Source organism: Oncorhynchus mykiss, chromosome 17, assembly GCF_013265735.2.
Source record: "Oncorhynchus mykiss isolate Arlee chromosome 17, USDA_OmykA_1.1, whole genome shotgun sequence".
Taxonomy (NCBI): domain Eukaryota; kingdom Metazoa; phylum Chordata; class Actinopteri; order Salmoniformes; family Salmonidae; genus Oncorhynchus; species Oncorhynchus mykiss.
The window spans coordinates 91,245,443-91,264,476 of record NC_048581.1 but is presented as its reverse complement, the minus strand read 5'-3'; positions in this window follow the sequence as shown (position 1 = coordinate 91,264,476).

The window sequence follows — 19,034 nt, the reverse complement described above, 5'->3', positions numbered from 1 at the left end:
TGGCCTATCATAATGTAATTGAGACGGAAGATCTAGCTGGTCTGCCATAATGTAATTGAGTCAGTAGATCTAGCTGGTCTGTCATAATGTAATTGAGACAGTAGATCTAGCTGGTCTGTCATAATATAATAGAGACAGAAGATCTAGCTGGTCTGTCATAATATATTAGACAGTAGATCTAGCTGGTCTGTCATAACATAAAGATGCAGCAGATCTAGCTGGTCTGTCATAATATAAAGAGGCAGCAGATCTAGCTGGGCTGTCATAATATAATAGAGACAGTAGATCTAGCTGGTCTGTCATAATATAAAAGAGGCAGTAGATCTAGCTGGTATGTCATAATGTGATTGAGACAGTAGATCTAGCTGGTCTGCCATAATGTAATTTATTCAGTAGATCTAGCTGGTCTGTCATAATATAATAGAGACAGTAGACCTAGCTGGTCTGTCATAATGTAATTGAGACAGTATATCTAGATGGTCTGCCATAAAATAATTGAGACAGTCGATCTAGTTGATTTGTCACGATATAAAAGACACAGTAGATCTAGCTGGTCTGACATAATTTAATAGAGATAGTAGATCTAGCTGGTCTGTCATAATATAATAGAGACTGTAGATGAAGCTGGTCTGTCATCATTTAATAGAGATAGTAGATCTAGCTGGTCTGTCATAATATAATAGAGACAGTTGTTCAAGCTGGTCTGTCATAATATAATAAAGACAGTAGATCTAGCTGGTGTGTCATAATAAAATTGAGACAGTAGGTCTAGCTGGTCTGTCATAATGTAATATAATCAGGAGATATAGCTGGTCTGCCATAATGTAATTGAATCAGTAGATCTAGCTGTTCTGTCATAATATCAAAGAGGGAGTCGATCTAACTGATCTGTCATGAAATAATTGAGACAGTCGATCTAGCTGACATCTCACAATATAAAAGAGGCAGTAGATCTAGCTGGTCTGTCATAACATAAAGGATCCAGTAGATCTAGCTGGTCTGTCTGTTACGGTTTTCTTGGTGAGAAGGAGAGTCGGACCAAAATGCGGCGTGTCTATTGCAATCCATGTTTAATGAAATAACACACTAAACACAAACACTATCAAAACAATAAACTTAACGAAAACCGAAACAGCCTATACTTGTGTAACCTAACACATAACAATGACATCAGGACACTAAGGACAATCACCCACGACAAACTCAAAGAATATGGCTGCCTAAATATGGTTCCCAATCAGAGACAACGATAAACACCTGCCTCTGATTGAGAACCACTTCAGACAGCCATAGACTTAGCTAGAACACCCCACTAGCTACAATCCCCATACATACACACCACCTACAAAAACCCATGCCACACCCTGGCCTGACCAAATAACTAAAGATAAACACAAAATACTTCGACCAGGGTGTGACAGAACCCCCCCCCCCTAAGGTGCGGACTCCCGAACGCACCTCAAAACAATAGGGAGGGTCCGGGTGGGCGTCTGTCCATGGTGGCGGCTCCGGCGCGGGATGTGGACCCCACTCAATCAATTTCTTAGTCCCCTCTCCTCGCGTCCCTGGATAGTCCACCCTCGCCGCCGACCATGGCCTAGTAGTCCTCACCCAGAACCCCACTGGACTGAGGAGCAGCTCGGGACTGAGGGGCAGCTCGGGACTGAGGCAGCTCGGGACTGAGGGGAAGCTCAGGCAGGTTGATGAATCTACCAGATCCTGGCTGGCTGGCAGATCTGGAAGAGTCTGGTCGGCTGGCAGATCTGGAAGAGTCTGGTCGGCTGGCAGATCTGGAAGAGTCTGGTCGGCTGGCAGATCTGGGAGAGTCTGGTCGGCTGGCAGATCTGGGAGAGTCTGGTCGGCTGGCAGATCTGAGAGAGTCTGGTCGACTGGCAGATCTGGGAGAGTCTGGTCGACTGGCAGATCTGGGAGAGTCTGGTCGACTGGCAGATCTGGGAGAGTCTGGTCGACTGGCAGATCTGGGAGAGTCTGGTCGACTGGCAGATCTGGGAGAGTCTGGTCGACTGGCAGATCTGGGAGAGTCTGGTCGACTGGCAGATCTGGGAGAGTCTGGTCGACTGGCAGATCTGGGAGAGTCTGGTCGACTGGCAGATCTGGGAGAGTCTGGTCGACTGGCAGATCTGGGAGAGTCTGGTCGACTGGCAGATCTGGGAGAGTCTGGTCGACTGGCAGCTCTGGCTGCTCCATGATGACTGGCAGCTCTGGCTGCTCCATGCTGACTGGCAGCTCCATGCTGACTGGCAGCTCTGGCTGCTCCATGCTGACTGGCAGCTCCATGCAGACTGACAGCTCCTTGCAGGCTGGCAGCTCCTTGCAGACTGGCAGCTCCTTGCAGACTGGCAGCTCCTTGCAGACTGGCAGCTCCTTGCAGACTGGCAGCTCCTTGTAGACTGGCAGCTCCTTGCAGACTGGCAGCTCCTTGCAGACTGGCAGCTCTGGCTGCTTCATGTAGACTGACAGCTCTGGCTGCTCCTTGCAAACTGACAGCTCGGGCTGCTTCATGCAGACTGACAGCTCAGGCTGCTCCATGCAGACTGACAGCTCAGGCTGCTCCATGCGGACTGACAGCTCCTTGCAGGCTGGCAGCTCCTTGCAGACTGGCAGCTCCTTGCAGACTGGCAGCTCCTTGCAGACTGGCAGCTTCATGTAGACTGACAGCTCAGGCTGCTCCATGCAGACTGGCAGCTCAGGCTGCTCCATGCAGACTGACAGCTCCTTGCAGGCTGGCAGCTCCTTGCAGACTGGCAGCTCCTTGCAGACTGGCATCTCTGGCTGCTTCATGTAGACTGACAGCTCTGGCTGCTCCTTGCAAACTGACAGCTCGGACTGCTTCATGCAGACTGACAGCTCAGGCTGCTCCATGCAGACTGACAGCTCAGGCTGCTCCATGCGGACTGACAGCTCCTTGCAGACTGGCAGCTCCTTGCAGACTGGCAGCTCCTTGCAAACTGACAGCTCGAACTGCTTCATGCAGACTGACAGCTCAGGCTGCTCCATGCAGACTGACAGCTCAGGCTGCTCCATGCGGACTGACAGCTCCTTGCAGACTGGCAGCTCCTTGCAGACTGGCAGCTCCTTGCAGACTGGCAGCTCCTTGCAGACTGGCAGCTCGGGCTGCTTCATGCAGACTGGCAGTTCTGGCTGCGCTGAACAGGCGGGAGATTCCGGCAGCGCAGGAGAGCAGAAAGGCTCTGGCTGCGCTGAACAGGCGGGAGACTCCGACAGCACAGGAGAGTAGAAAGGCTCTGGCTGCGCTGAACAGTCGGGAGACTCCGATAGCGCAGTAGAGAAGAGAGGCTCTGGCTGCGCTGAACAGGCGGGAGACTCCGGCAGCGCAGGAGAGGAGAAAGGCTCTGGCTGCGCTGAACAGGCGGGAGACTCCGACAGCGCAGGAGAGGAGAAAGGCTCTGGCTGCGCTGAACAGGCGAGGCGCACTGTAGGCCTGATGCGTAGTGCTGGCACAGGACGTGCAAGGCTAGGGATGGGTACAGGAGGCCTGATGCGTGAGACTGGAACCAACTTCACCAGCCGACTAAAACGGACCTCAGGACGAGTATGGAGCGCTAACCCAGGTGCCATCAAATCCCTGACACGTTCCGTCAGGCGAATACTATGCAAAATGCACCAACACAGCAACTCCCTCATTTCTCTCTCCTCCAATTTCCCCATTAACTCCTTCACAGTCTCTGTTTCGCTCACCTCCAACACCGGCTCTGGTTCTGGTCTCCTCCTTGGCTCCTCACGATAAACAGGGAGAGTTGGCTCAGGTCTGGCTCCTGACTCTGCCACACTCTCCCTGAGCCCCTCCCCAATAAATTTTTGGGGCTGACTATGGGGCCTCCGTCCGCGCCGCCTTGCTTGCTTCGCAAACTCCATTCTCCTATATCCTTCCGCGCACTGCTCCATCGAATCCCAGGCGGGCTCCAGCACTCTCCCTGGGTCGGCCGCCCACCTGTCGATCTCCTCCCAAGTCGTATACTCCATACTGTACTCCTCTTTGGGCTGCTCCTGTTGTTTCTTCTCCCGCTGCACCTTTGGGCGGCTACACTCCCCTGGTTTAGCCCAGGGTCCTCTCCCGTCGAGGATTTCCTCCCATGTCCAGAAATCCTTATTGCGCATCTCCTCGCGCTGCTCCTGCCTGTTGACACGCTGCTTGGTCCTTTTGTGGTGGGTGATTCTGTTACGGTTTTCTTGGTGAGAAGGAGAGTCGGACCAAAATGCGGCGTGTCTATTGCAATCCATGTTTAATGAAATAACACACTAAACACAAACACTATCAAAACAATAAACTTAACGAAAACCGAAACAGCCTATACTTGTGTAACCTAACACAGAACAATGACATCAGGACACTAAGGACAATCACCCACGACAAACTCAAAGAATATGGCTGCCTAAATATGGTTCCCAATCAGAGACAACGATAAACACCTGCCTCTGATTGAGAACCACTTCAGACAGCCATAGACTTAGCTAGAACACCCCACTAGCTACAATCCCCATACATACACACCACCTACAAAAACCCATGCCACACCCTGGCCTGACCAAATAACTAAAGATAAACACAAAATACTTCGACCAGGGTGTGACACTGTCATAATGTAATATAATCAGGAGATCTAGCTGGTCTGCCAAAATGTAATTGAGACAGTAGATCTAGCTGGTCTGTCATAAAATAATTGAGACAGTAGATCTAGCTTGTCTGTCACAATATAAAAGAGGAAGTTGTTCAAGCTGTTCTGTCATAATGTAATTGAGACAGTAGATGTAGCTGGTCTGTCATAATATAAAAGAGGCAGCAGATCTATCTGGTCTGTCATAATATAATAGAGACAGTAGATCTAGCTGCTCTGTCATAATATAATAGAGACGGTAGATCTAGCTGGTCTGTCATAATGTAATTGAGACGGTAGATCTAGCTGGTCTGTCATAATGTAATTGAGACAGTAGATCTAGCCGGTCTGTCATAATGTAATTGAATCATTAGATCTAGCTGGTCTGTCATAATGTTATTTAGACAGTAGACCTAGCTGGTCTGTCATAATATAATAGAGACAGTAGACCTAGCTGGTCTGTCATAATGTAATTGAGACAGTATATCTAGATGGTCTGCCATAAAATAATTGAGACAGTTGATCTAGTTGATTTGTCACGATATAAAAGACACAGTAGATCTAGCTGATCTGACATAATTTAATAGAGATAGTAGATATAGCTGGTCTGTCATAATATAATAGAGACAGTAGATCTAGCTGGTCTGTCATAATATAAAAGAGGCAGTAGATATAGCTGGTCTGTCATAATATAAAAGAGGCAGTAGATCTAGCTGTTCTGTCATAATATAAAATAGGCAGTAGATCTAGCTGGTCTGTCATAATGTAATTCAGACAGTAGATCTAGCTGGTCTGTCATAATGTAATTCAGACAGTAGATCCAGGTGGTCTGTCATAATGTAATTGAAACAGAAGATCTAGCTGGTCTGTCATAATATAATAGAGACAGTAGATCTAGCTGGTTTGTCATAATATAAAAGAGACAGTAGATGTAGCTGCTCTGTCATAATATAAAAGAGACAGTAGATGTAGCTGCTCTGTCATAATATAAAGAGGCAGCAGATCTAGCTGGTCTGTCATAATAAAATAGAGACAGTAGATATAGCTGGTCTGTCATAATATAAAACAGGCAGTAGATCTAGCTGGTCTGCCATAATGTAATTGAGTCAGTAGATCTAGCTGGTCTGTCATAATGCAATTGAGACAGTAGATCTAGCTGGTCTGTCATAATATAATAGAGACATAAAATCTAGCTGGTCTGTCATAATATAATAGAGACAGTAGATCTAGCTGGTTTGTCCTAATATAAAAGAGGCAGTAGCTCTAGCTGGTCTGTCATAATATATTAGAGATAGTAGATCTAGCTGGTCTGTCATAACATAAAGATGCAGCAGATCTAGCTGGTCTGTCATAATATAAAGAGGCAGCAGATCTAGCTGGGCTGTCATAATATAATAGAGACAGTAGATCTAGCTGGTCTGTCAAAATGTAATTTATTCAGTAGACCTAGCTGGTCTGTCATAATGTAATTGAGACAGTATATCTAGATGGTCTGCCATAAAATAATTGAGACAGTCGATCTAGTTGATTTGTCACGATATAAAAGACACAGTAGATCTAGCTGGTCTGACATAATTTAATAGAGATAGTAGATCTAGCTTGTCTGTCATAATATAATAGAGACTGTAGATCTACCTGGTCTGTCATAATGTAACAGAGGCAGTAGATCTAGCTGGTCTGTCATAAAATAATTGAGAGGGTAGATCTAGCTGGTCTGTCAAATTACAAAAGAGGCAGTAGATCTAGCTGGTCTGTCATAATATAAAGATGCAGCAGATCTAGCTGGTCTGTCATAATATAAAGAGGCAGCAGATCTAGCTGGTCTGTCATAATATAATAGAGACAGTAGATCTAGCTGGTCTGCCATAATGTAATTGAGACAGTAAATCTAGCTGGTCTGCCATAATGTAATTGAGCCAGAAGATCTAGCTGGTCTGCCATAATGTAATTGAGACAGTAGACCTAGCTGGTCTGTCATAATATAAAAGAGGCAGTAGCTCTAGCTGGTATGTCATAATATATTAGAGACAGTAGATCTAGCTGGTCTGTCATAATATAAAGATGCAGCAGATCTTGCTGGTATGTCATAATGTAATTGAGACAGTAGATCTAGCTGGTCTGCCATAATGTAATTTATTCAGTAGATCTAGCTGATCTGTCATAATATAATAGAGACAGTAGACCTAGCTGTTCTGTCATAATGTAATTGAGACAGTATATCTAGATGGTCTGCCATAAAATAATTGAGACAGTCGATCTAGTTGATTTGTCACGATATAAAAGACACAGTAGATCTAGCTGGTCTGACATAATTTAATAGAGATAGTAGATCTAGCTTGTCTGTCATAATATAATAGAGACTGTAGATCTACCTGGTCTGTCATAATGTAACAGAGGCAGTAGATCTAGCTGGTCTGTCATAAAATAATTGAGAGGGTAGATCTAGCTGGTCTGTCAAATTATAAAACAGGCAGTAGATCTAGCTGGTCTGTCATAATATAAAGATGCAGCAGATCTAGCTGGTCTGTCATAATATAAAGAGGCAGTAGATCTAGCTGGTCTGTCATAATATAATAGAGACAGTAGATATAGCTGGTCTGTCATAATATAATAGAGACTGTAGATGAAGCTGGTCTGTCATAATTTAATAGAGACAGTAGATCTAGCTGGTCTGTCATAATATAAAAGAGGCAGTAGATGTAGCTGGTCTGTCATAATATAAAAGAGGCAGTAGATCTAGCTGGTCTGTCATAATATAATAGAGACAGTAGCTAGCTTGTCTGTCATATGGTAATTGAGACAGTAGATCTAGCTGGTCTGTCATAATATAATAGAGACAGAAGATCTAGCTGGTCTGTCATAATATATTAGCGACGGTAGATCTAGCTGGTTTGTCAGAATATAAAAGAGGTAGTAGATCTAGCTGGTCTGCCATGATGTAATTTAGACAGTAGATCTAGCTGGTCTGCCATAATATAATAGAGACAGTAGATCTAGCTGGTCTGTCATAATACAATAGAGACAGTAGATCTAGCTGGTCTGTCATAATACAAAAGAGGCAGTAGATCTAGCTGGCCTGTCATAATGTAATTGAGACGGAAGATCTAGCTGGTCTGCCATAATGTAATTGAGTCAGTAGATCTAGCTGGTCTGTCATAATGTAATTGAGACAGTAGATCTAGCTGGTCTGTCATAATATAATAGAGACAGAAGATCTAGCTGGTCTGTCATAATATAATAGAGACAGTAGATCTAGCTGGTTTGTCATAATATATTAGAGACAGTAGATCTAGCTGGTCTGTCATAACATAAAGATGCAGCAGATCTAGCTGGTCTGTCATAATATAAAGAGGCAGCAGATCTAGCTGGGCTGTCATTATATAATAGAGACAGCAGATCTAGCTGGTCTGTCATAATATAAAAGAGGCAGTAGATCTAGCTGGTATGTCATAATGTGATTGAGACAGTAGATCTAGCTGGTCTGCCATAATGTAATTTATTCAGTAGATCTAGCTGGTCTGTCATAATGTAATTGAGACAGTATATCTAGATGGTCTGCCATAAAATAATTGAGACAGTCGATCTAGTTGATTTGTCACGATATAAAAGACACAGTAGATCTAGCTGGTCTGACATAATTTAATAGAGATAGTAGATCTAGCTGGTCTGTCATCATTTAATAGAGATAGTAGATCTAGCTGGTCTGTCATAATATAATAGAGACAGTTGTTCAAGCTGGTCTGTCATAATGTAATATAATCAGGAGATATAGCTGGTCTGCCATAATGTAATTGAATCAGTAGATCTAGCTGTTCTGTCATAATATCAAAGAGGGAGTCGATCTAACTGATCTGTCATGAAATAATTGAGACAGTCGATCTAGCTGACATCTCACAATATAAAAGAGGCAGTAGATCTAGCTGGTCTGTCATAACATAAAGGATCCAGTAGATCTAGCTGGTCTGTCATAATGTAATATAATCAGGAGATCTAGCTGGTCTGCCAAAATGTAATTGAGACAGTAGATCTAGCTGGTCTGTCATAAAATAATTGAGACAGTAGATCTAGCTTGTCTGTCACAATATAAAAGAGGAAGTTGTTCAAGCTGTTCTGTCATAATGTAATTGAGACAGTAGATGTAGCTGGTCTGTCATAATATAAAATAGGCAGCAGATCTATCTGGTCTTTCATAATATAATAGAGACAGTAGATCTAGCTGCTCTGTCATAATATAATAGAGACGGTAGATCTAGCTGGTCTGTCATAATGTAATTGAGACGGTAGATCTAGCTGGTCTGTCATAATGTAATTGAATCATTAGATCTAGCTGGTCTGTCATAATGTTATTTAGACAGTAGACCTAGCTGGTCTTCCATAATGTAATTGAGACAGTAGATATAGCTGGTCTGCCATAATGTAATTGAGACGGTAGATCTTGCTGGTCTGCCATAATGTAATATATTCAAGAGATCTAGCTGGTCTGCCATAATGTAATTGAATCAGTAGATCTAGCTGGTCTGCCATAATGTAACAGAGGCAGTAGATCTAGCTGGTCTGTCATAATATAATAGAGACAGTAGACCTAGCTGGTCTGTCATAATGTAATTGAGACAGTATATCTAGATGGTCTGCCATAAAATAATTGAGACAGTTGATCTAGTTGATTTGTCACGATATAAAAGACACAGTAGATCTAGCTGATCTGACATAATTTAATAGAGATAGTAGATATAGCTGGTCTGTCATAATATAATAGAGACAGTAGATCTAGCTGGTCTGTCTTAATCTAAAAGAGACAGTAGATCTAGCTGGTCTGTCATAATATAAAAGAGGCAGTAGATATAGCTGGTCTGTCATAATATAAAAGAGGCAGTAGATCTAGCTGTTCTGTCATAATATAAAATAGGCAGTAGATCTAGCTGGTCTGTCATAATGTAATTCAGACAGTAGATCTAGCTGGTCTGTCATAATGTAATTCAGACAGTAGATCCAGGTGGTCTGTCATAATGTAATTGAAACAGAAGATCTAGCTGGTCTGTCATAATATAATAGAGACAGTAGATCTAGCTGGTTTGTCATAATATAAAAGAGACAGTAGATGTAGCTGCTCTGTCATAATATAAAAGAGACAGTAGATGTAGCTGCTCTTTCATAATATAAAGAGGCAGCAGATCTAGCTGGTCTGTCATAATAAAATAGAGACAGTAGATCTAGCTGGTCTGTCATAATATAAAACAGGCCGTAGATGTAGCTGGTCTGCCATAATGTAATTCAGACAGTAGATCGAGCTGGTCTGTCATACTATAATAGACACAGTAGATCTAGCTGGTCTGTCATAATATAAAAGAGGCAGTAGATCTAGCTGGTCTGTCATAATATAAAAGAGGCAGTAGATCTAGCTGGTCTGTCATAATATGAAAGAGGCAGTAGATCTAGATGGTCTGTCATGATATAATAGAGACAGTAGATCTAGCTGGTCTGTCATAACGTAATTTAGACAGTAGATCTAGCTTGTCTGTCATAATATAATAGAGACAGAAGATCTAGCTGGTCTGTCATAATATAATAGAGACAGTAGATATAGCCGGTTTGTCATAATATAAAACAGGCAGTAGATCTAGCTGGTCTGCCATAATGTAATTGAGACAGAAGATCTAGCTGGTCTGCCATAATGTAATTGAGTCAGTAGATCTAGCTGGTCTGTCATAATGCAATTGAGACAGTAGATCTAGCTGGTCTGTCATAATATAATAGAGACATAAAATCTAGCTGGTCTGTCATAATATAATAGAGACAGTAGATCTAGCTGGTTTGTCATAATATAAAAGAGGCAGTGGCTCTAGCTGGTCTGTCATAATATAATAGAGACAGTAGATCTAGCTGGTCTGTCATAATATAAAGATGCAGCAGATCTAGCTGGTCTGTCATAATATAAAGAGGCAGCAGATCTAGCTGGTCTGCCATAATGTAATTGAGACAGTAGATCTAGCAGGTCTGCCATAATGTAATTGAGACATAAGATCTAGCTGGTCTGCCATAATGTAATTGAGTCAGTAGATCTAGCTGGTCTGTCATAATGTAATTGAGAAAGTAGATCTAGCTGGTCTGTAATAATATAATAGAGACAGAAGATCTAGCTGGTCTGTCATAATATAATAGAGACAGTAGATCTAGCTGGTTTGTCCTAATATAAAAGAGGCAGTAGCTCTAGCTGGTCTGTCATAATATATTAGAGACAGTAGATCTAGCTGGTCTGTCATAACATAAAGATGCAGCAGATCTAGCTGGTCTGTCATAATATAAAGAGGCAGCAGATCTAGCTGGGCTGTCATAATATAATAGAGACAGTAGATCTAGCTGGTCTGTCAAAATGTAATTTATTCAGTAGACCTAGCTGGTCTGTCATAATGTAATTGAGACAGTATATCTAGATGGTCTGCCATAAAATAATTGAGACAGTCGATCTAGTTGATTTGTCACGATATAAAAGACACAGTAGATCTAGCTTGTCTGTCATAATATAATAGAGACTGTAGATCTACTTGGTCTGTCATAATGTAACAGAGGCAGTAGATCTAGCTGGTCTGTCATAAAATAATTGAGAGGGTAGATCTAGCTGGTCTGTCAAATTACAAAAGAGGCAGTAGATCTAGCTGGTCTGTCATAATATAAAGATGCAGCAGATCTAGCTGGTCTGTCATAATATAAAGAGGCAGCAGATCTAGCTGGTCTGTCATAATATAATAGAGACAGTAGATCTAGCTGGTCTGCCATAATGTAATTGAGACAGTAGATCTAGCTGGTCTGCCATAATGTAATTGAGCCAGAAGATCTAGCTGGTCTGCCATAATGTAATTGAGACAGTAGACCTAGCTGGTCTGTCATAATATAAAAGAGGCAGTAGCTCTAGCTGGTCTGTCATAATATATTAGAGACAGTAGATCTAGCTGGTCTGTCATAATATAAAGATGCAGCAGATCTAGCTGGTATGTCATAATGTAATTGAGACAGTAGATCTAGCTGGTCTGCCATAATGTAATTTATTCAGTAGATCTAGCTGATCTGTCATAATATATTAGAGACAGTAGACCTAGCTGTTCTGTCACAATGTAATTGAGACAGTATATCTAGATGGTCTGCCATAAAATAATTGAGACAGTCGATCTAGTTGATTTGTCACAATATAAAAGACACAGTAGATCTAGCTGGTCTGACATAATTTAATAGAGATAGTAGATCTAGCTTGTCTGTCATAATATAATAGAGACTGTAGATCTACCTGGTCTGTCATAATGTAACAGAGGCAGTAGATCTAGCTGGTCTGTCATAAAATAATTGAGAGGGTAGATCTAGCTGGTCTGTCAAATTATAAAACAGGCAGTAGATCTAGCTGGTCTGTCATAATATAAAGATGCAGCAGATCTAGCTGGTCTGTCATAATATAAAGAGGCAGTAGATCTAGCTGGTCTGTCATAATATAATAGAGACAGTAGAAATAGCTGGTCTGTCATAATATAATAGAGACTGTAGATGAAGCTGGTCTGTCATAATTTAATAGAGACAGTAGATCTAGCTGGTCTGTCATAATATAAAAGAGGCAGTAGATATAGCTGGTCTGTCATAATATAAAAGAGGCAGTAGATCTAGCTGGTCTGTCATAATATAATAGAGACAGTAGCTAGCTTGTCTGTCATATGGTAATTGAGACAGTAGATCTAGCTGGTCTGTCATAATATAATAGAGACAGAAGATCTAGCTGGTCTGTCATAATATATTAGCGACGGTAGATCTAGCTGGTTTGTCAGAATATAAAAGAGGTAGTAGATCTAGCTGGTCTGCCATGATGTAATTTAGACAGTAGATCTAGCTGGTCTGCCATAATATAATAGAGACAGTAGATCTAGCTGGTCTGTCATAATACAATAGAGACAGTAGATCTAGCTGGTCTGTCATAATACAAAAGAGGCAGTAGATCTAGCTGGCCTGTCATAATGTAATTGAGACGGAAGATCTAGCTGGTCTGCCATAATGTAATTGAGTCAGTAGATCTAGCTAGTCTGTCATAATGTAATTGAGACAGTAGATCTAGCTGGTCTGTCATAATATAATAGAGACAGAAGATCTAGCTGGTCTGTCATAATATAATAGAGACAGTAGATCTAGCTGGTTTGTCATAATATATTAGAGACAGTAGATCTAGCTGGTCTGTCATAACATAAAGATGCAGCAGATCTAGCTGGTCTGTCATAATATAAAGAGGCAGCAGATCTAGCTGGGCTGTCATTATATAATAGAGACAGCAGATCTAGCTGGTCTGTCATAATATAAAAGAGGCAGTAGATCTAGCTGGTATGTCATAATGTGATTGAGACAGTAGATCTAGCTGGTCTGCCATAATGTAATTTATTCAGTAGATCTAGCTGGTCTGTCATAATGTAATAGAGACTGTAGATGAAGCTGGTCTGTCATCATTTAATAGAGATAGTAGATCTAGCTGGTCTGTCATAATATAATAGAGACAGTTGTTCAAGCTGGTCTGTCATAATATAATAAAGACAGTAGATCTAGCTGGTGTGTCATAATAAAATTGAGACAGTAGGTCTAGCTGGTCTGTCATAATGTAAAAGAGGCAGTAGATCTAGCTGGTCTGTCATAATGTAATATAATCAGGAGATATAGCTGGTCTGCCATAATGTAATTGAATCAGTAGATCTAGCTGTTCTGTCATAATATCAAAGAGGGAGTCGATCTAACTGATCTGTCATGAAATAATTGAGACAGTCGATCTAGCTGACATCTCACAATATAAAAGAGGCAGTAGATCTAGCTGGTCTGTCATAACATAAAGGATCCAGTAGATCTAGCTGGTCTGTCATAATGTAATATAATCAGGAGATCTAGCTGGTCTGCCAAAATGTAATTGAGACAGTAGATCTAGCTGGTCTGTCATAAAATAATTGAGACAGTAGATCTAGCTTGTCTGTCACAATATAAAAGAGGAAGTTGTTCAAGCTGTTCTGTCATAATGTAATTGAGACAGTAGATGTAGCTGGTCTGTCATAATATAAAAGAGGCAGCAGATCTATCTGGTCTTTCATAATATAATAGAGACAGTAGATCTAGCTGCTCTGTCATAATATAATAGAGACGGTAGATCTAGCTGGTCTGTCATAATGTAATTGAGATGGTAGATCTAGCTGGTCTGTCATAATGTAATTGAATCATTAGATCTAGCTGGTCTGTCATAATGTTATTTAGATAGTAGACCTAGCTGGTCTTCCATAATGTAATTGAGACAGTAGATATAGCTGGTCTGCCATAATGTAATTGAGACGGTAGATCTTGCTGGTCTGCCATAATGTAATATATTCAAGAGATCTAGCTGGTCTGCCATAATGTAATTGAATCAGTAGATCTAGCTGGTCTGCCATAATGTAACAGAGGCAGTAGATCTAGCTGGTCTGTCATAATATAATAGAGACAGTAGACCTAGCTGGTCTGTCATAATGTAATTGAGACAGTATATCTAGATGGTCTGCCATAAAATAATTGAGACAGTTGATCTAGTTGATTTGTCACGATATAAAAGACACAGTAGATCTAGCTGATCTGACATAATTTAATAGAGATAGTAGATATAGCTGGTCTGTCATAATATAATAGAGACAGTAGATCTAGCTGGTCTGTCTTAATCTAAAAGAGACAGTAGATCTAGCTGGTCTGTCATAATATAAAAGAGGCAGTAGATATAGCTGGTCTGTCATAATATAAAAGAGGCAGTAGATCTAGCTGTTCTGTCATAATATAAAATAGGCAGTAGATCTAGCTGGTCTGTCATAATGTAATTCAGACAGTAGATCTAGCTGGTCTGTCATAATGTAATTCAGACAGTAGATCCAGGTGGTCTGTCATAATGTAATTGAAACAGAAGATCTAGCTGGTCTGTCATAATATAATAGAGACAGTAGATCTAGCTGGTTTGTCATAATATAAAAGAGACAGTAGATGTAGCTGCTCTGTCATAATATAAAAGAGACAGTAGATGTAGCTGCTCTGTCATAATATAAAGAGGCAGCAGATCTAGCTGGTCTGTCATAATAAAATAGAGACAGTAGATCTAGCTGGTCTGTCATAATATAAAACAGGCCGTAGATGTAGCTGGTCTGCCATAATGTAATTCAGACAGTAGATCGAGCTGGTCTGTCATACTATAATAGACACAGTAGATCTAGCTGGTCTGTCATAATATAAAAGAGGCAGTAGATCTAGCTGGTCTGTCATAATATAAAAGAGGCAGTAGATCTAGCTGGTCTGTCATAATATGAAAGAGGCAGTAGATCTAGATGGTCTGTCATAATATAATAGAGACAGTAGATCTAGCTGGTCTGTCATAATGTAATTTAGACAGTAGATCTAGCTTGTCTGTCATAATATAATAGAGACAGAAGATCTAGCTGGTCTGTCATAATATAATAGAGACAGTAGATATAGCCGGTTTGTCATAATATAAAACAGGCAGTAGATCTAGCTGGTCTGCCATAATGTAATTGAGACAGAAGATCTAGCTGGTCTGCCATAATGTAATTGAGTCAGTAGATCTAGCTGGTCTGTCATAATGTAATTGAGACAGTAGATCTAGCTGGTCTTTCATAATATAATAGAGACAGTAGATCTAGCTGGTCTGTCATAATATAAAAGAGGCAGTAGATCTAGCTGGTCTGTCATAATGTAATTGAGACAGTAGATCCAGGTGGTCTGTCATAATGTAATTGAAACAGAAGATCTAGCTGGTCTGTTATAATATAATAGAGACAGTAGATCTAGCTGCTCTGTCATAATATAAAGAGGCAGCAGATCTAGCTGGTCTGTCATAATAAAATAGAGACAGTAGATCTAGCTGGTCTGTCATAATATAAAAGAGGCAGTAGATCTAGCTGGTCTGTCATAATATAAAAGAGACAGTAGATGTAGCTGCTCTGTCATAATATAAAGAGGCAGCAGATCTAGCTGGTCTGTCATAATAAAATAGAGACAGTAGATCTAGCTGGTCTGTCATAATATAACACAGGCCGTAGATGTAGCTGGTCTGCCATAATGTAATTCAGACAGTAGATCGAGCTGGTCTGTCATACTATAATAGAGACAGTAGATCTAGCTGGTCTGTCATAATATAAAAGAGGCAGTAGATCTAGCTGGTCTGTAATAATAAAAAAGAGGCAGTAGATCTAGCTGGTCTGTCATAATATGAAAGAGGCAGTAGATCTAGATGGTCTGTCATAATATAATAAAGACAGTAGATCTAGCTGGTCTGTCATAATGTAATTTAGACAGTAGATCTAGCTTGTCTGTCATAATATAATAGAGACAGAAGATCTAGCTGGTCTGTCATAATATAATAGAGACAGTAGATATAGCTGGTCTGTCATAATATAAAACAGGCAGTAGATCTAGCTGGTCTGCCATAATGTAATTGAGTCAGTAGATCTAGCTGGTCTGTCATAATGCAATTGAGACAGTAGATCTAGCTGGTCTGTCATAATATAATAGAGACATAAAATCTAGCTGGTCTGTCATAATATAATAGAGACAGTAGATCTAGCTGGTTTGTCATAATATAAAAGAGGCAGTGGCTCTAGCTGGTCTGTCATAATATAATAGAGACAGTAGATCTAGCTGGTCTGTCATAATGTAAAGATGCAGCAGATCTAGCTGGTCTGTCATAATATAAAGAGGCAGCAGATCTAGCTGGTCTGCCATAATGTAATTGAGACAGTAGATCTAGCAGGTCTGCCATAATGTAATTGAGACATAAGATCTAGCTGGTCTGCCATAATGTAATTGAGTCAGTAGATCTAGCTGGTCTGTCATAATGTAATTGAGAAAGTAGATCTAGCTGGTCTGTAATAATATAATAGAGACAGAAGATCTAGCTGGTCTGTCATAATATAATAGAGACAGTAGATCTAGCTGGTTTGTCCTAATATAAAAGAGGCAGTAGCTCTAGCTGGTCTGTCATAATATATTAGAGACAGTAGATCTAGCTGGTCTGTCATAACATAAAGATGCAGCAGATCTAGCTGGTCTGTCATAATATAAAGAGGCAGCAGATCTAGCTGGGCTGTCATAATATAATAGAGACAGTAGATCTAGCTGGTCTGTCAAAATGTAATTTATTCAGTAGACCTAGCTGGTCTGTCATAATGTAATTGAGACAGTATATCTAAATGGTCTGCCATAAAATAATTGAGACAGTCGATCTAGTTGATTTGTCACGATATAAAATACACAGTAGATCTAGCTTGTCTGTCATAATATAATAGAGACTGTAGATCTACTTGGTCTGTCATAATGTAACAGAGGCAGTAGATCTAGCTGGTCTGTCATAAAATAATTGAGAGGGTAGATCTAGCTGGTCTGTCAAATTACAAAAGAGGCAGTAGATCTAGCTGGTCTGTCATAATATAAAGATGCAGCAGATCTAGCTGGTCTGTCATAATATAAAGAGGCAGCAGATCTAGCTGGTCTGTCATAATATAATAGAGACAGTAGATCTAGCTGGTCTGCCATAATGTAATTGAGCCAGAAGATCTAGCTGGTCTGCCATAATGTAATTGAGACAGTAGACCTAGCTGGTCTGTCATAATATAAAAGAGGCAGTAGCTCTAGCTGGTCTGTCATAATATATTAGAGACAGTAGATCTAGCTGGTCTGTCATAATATAAAGATGCAGCAGATCTAGCTGGTATGTCATAATGTAATTGAGACAGTAGATCTAGCTGGTCTGCCATAATGTAATTTATTCAGTAGATCTAGCTGATCTGTCATAATATATTAGAGACAGTAGACCTAGCTGTTCTGTCACAATGTAATTGAGACAGTATATCTAGATGGTCTGCCATAAAATAATTGAGACAGTCGATCTAGTTGATTTGTCACAATATAAAAGACACAGTAGATCTAGCTGGTCTGACATAATTTAATAGAGATAGTAGATCTAGCTTGTCTGTCATAATATAATAGAGACTGTAGATCTACCTGGTCTGTCATAATGTAACAGAGGCAGTAGATCTAGCTGGTCTGTCATAAAATAATTGAGAGGGTAGATCTAGCTGGTCTGTCAAATTATAAAACAGGCAGTAGATCTAGCTGGTCTGTCATAATATAAAGATGCAGCAGATCTAGCTGGTCTGTCATAATATAAAGAGGCAGTAGATCTAGCTGGTCTGTCATAATATAATAGAGACAGTAGATCTAGCTGGTCTGTCATAATACAATAGAGACAGTAGATCTAGCTGGTCTGTCATAATACAAAAGAGGCAGTAGATCTAGCTGGCCTGTCATAATGTAATTGAGACGGAAGATCTAGCTGGTCTGCCATAATGTAATTGAGTCAGTAGATCTAGCTGGTCTGTCATAATGTAATTGAGACAGTAGATCTAGCTGGTCTGTCATAATATAATAGAGAAAGAAGATCTAGCTGGTCTGTCATAATATAATAGAGACAGTAGATCTAGCTGGTTTGTCATAATATAGTAGAGACAGTAGACCTAGCTGTTCTGTCATAATGTAATTGAGACAGTATATCTAGATGGTCTGCCATAAAATAATTGAGACAGTCGATCTAGTTGATTTGTCACAATATAAAAGACACAGTAGATCTAGCTGGTCTGACATAATTTAATAGAGATAGTAGATCTAGCTTGTCTGTCATAATATAATAGAGACTGTAGATCTACCTGGTCTGTCATAATGTAACAGAGGCAGTAGATCTAGCTGGTCTGTCATAAAATAATTGAGAGGGTAGATCTAGCTGGTCTGTCAAATTATAAAACAGGCAGTAGATCTAGCTGGTCTGTCATAATATAAAGATGCAGCAGATCTTGCTGGTCTGTCATAATATAAAGAGGCAGTAGATCTAGCTGGTCTGTCATAATATAATAGAGACAGTAGATATAGCTGGTCTGTCATAATATAATAGAGACTGTAGATGAAGCTGGTCTGTCATAATTTAATAGAGACAGTAGATCTAGCTGGTCTGTCATAATATAAAAGAGGCAGTAGATATAGCTGGTCTGTCATAATATAAAAGAGGCAGTAGATCTAGCTGGTCTGTCATAATATAATAGAGACAGTAGCTAGCTTGTCTGTCATATGGTAATTGAGACAGTAGATCTAGCTGGTCTGTCATAATATAATAGAGACAGAAGATCTAGCTGGTCTGTCATAATATATTAGCGACGGTAGATCTAGCTGGTTTGTCAGAATATAAAAGAGGTAGTAGATCTAGCTGGTCTGCCATGATGTAATTTAGACAGTAGATCTAGCTGGTCTGCCATAATATAATAGAGACAGTAGATCTAGCTGGTCTGTCATAATGTAATTGAGACAGTAGATCTA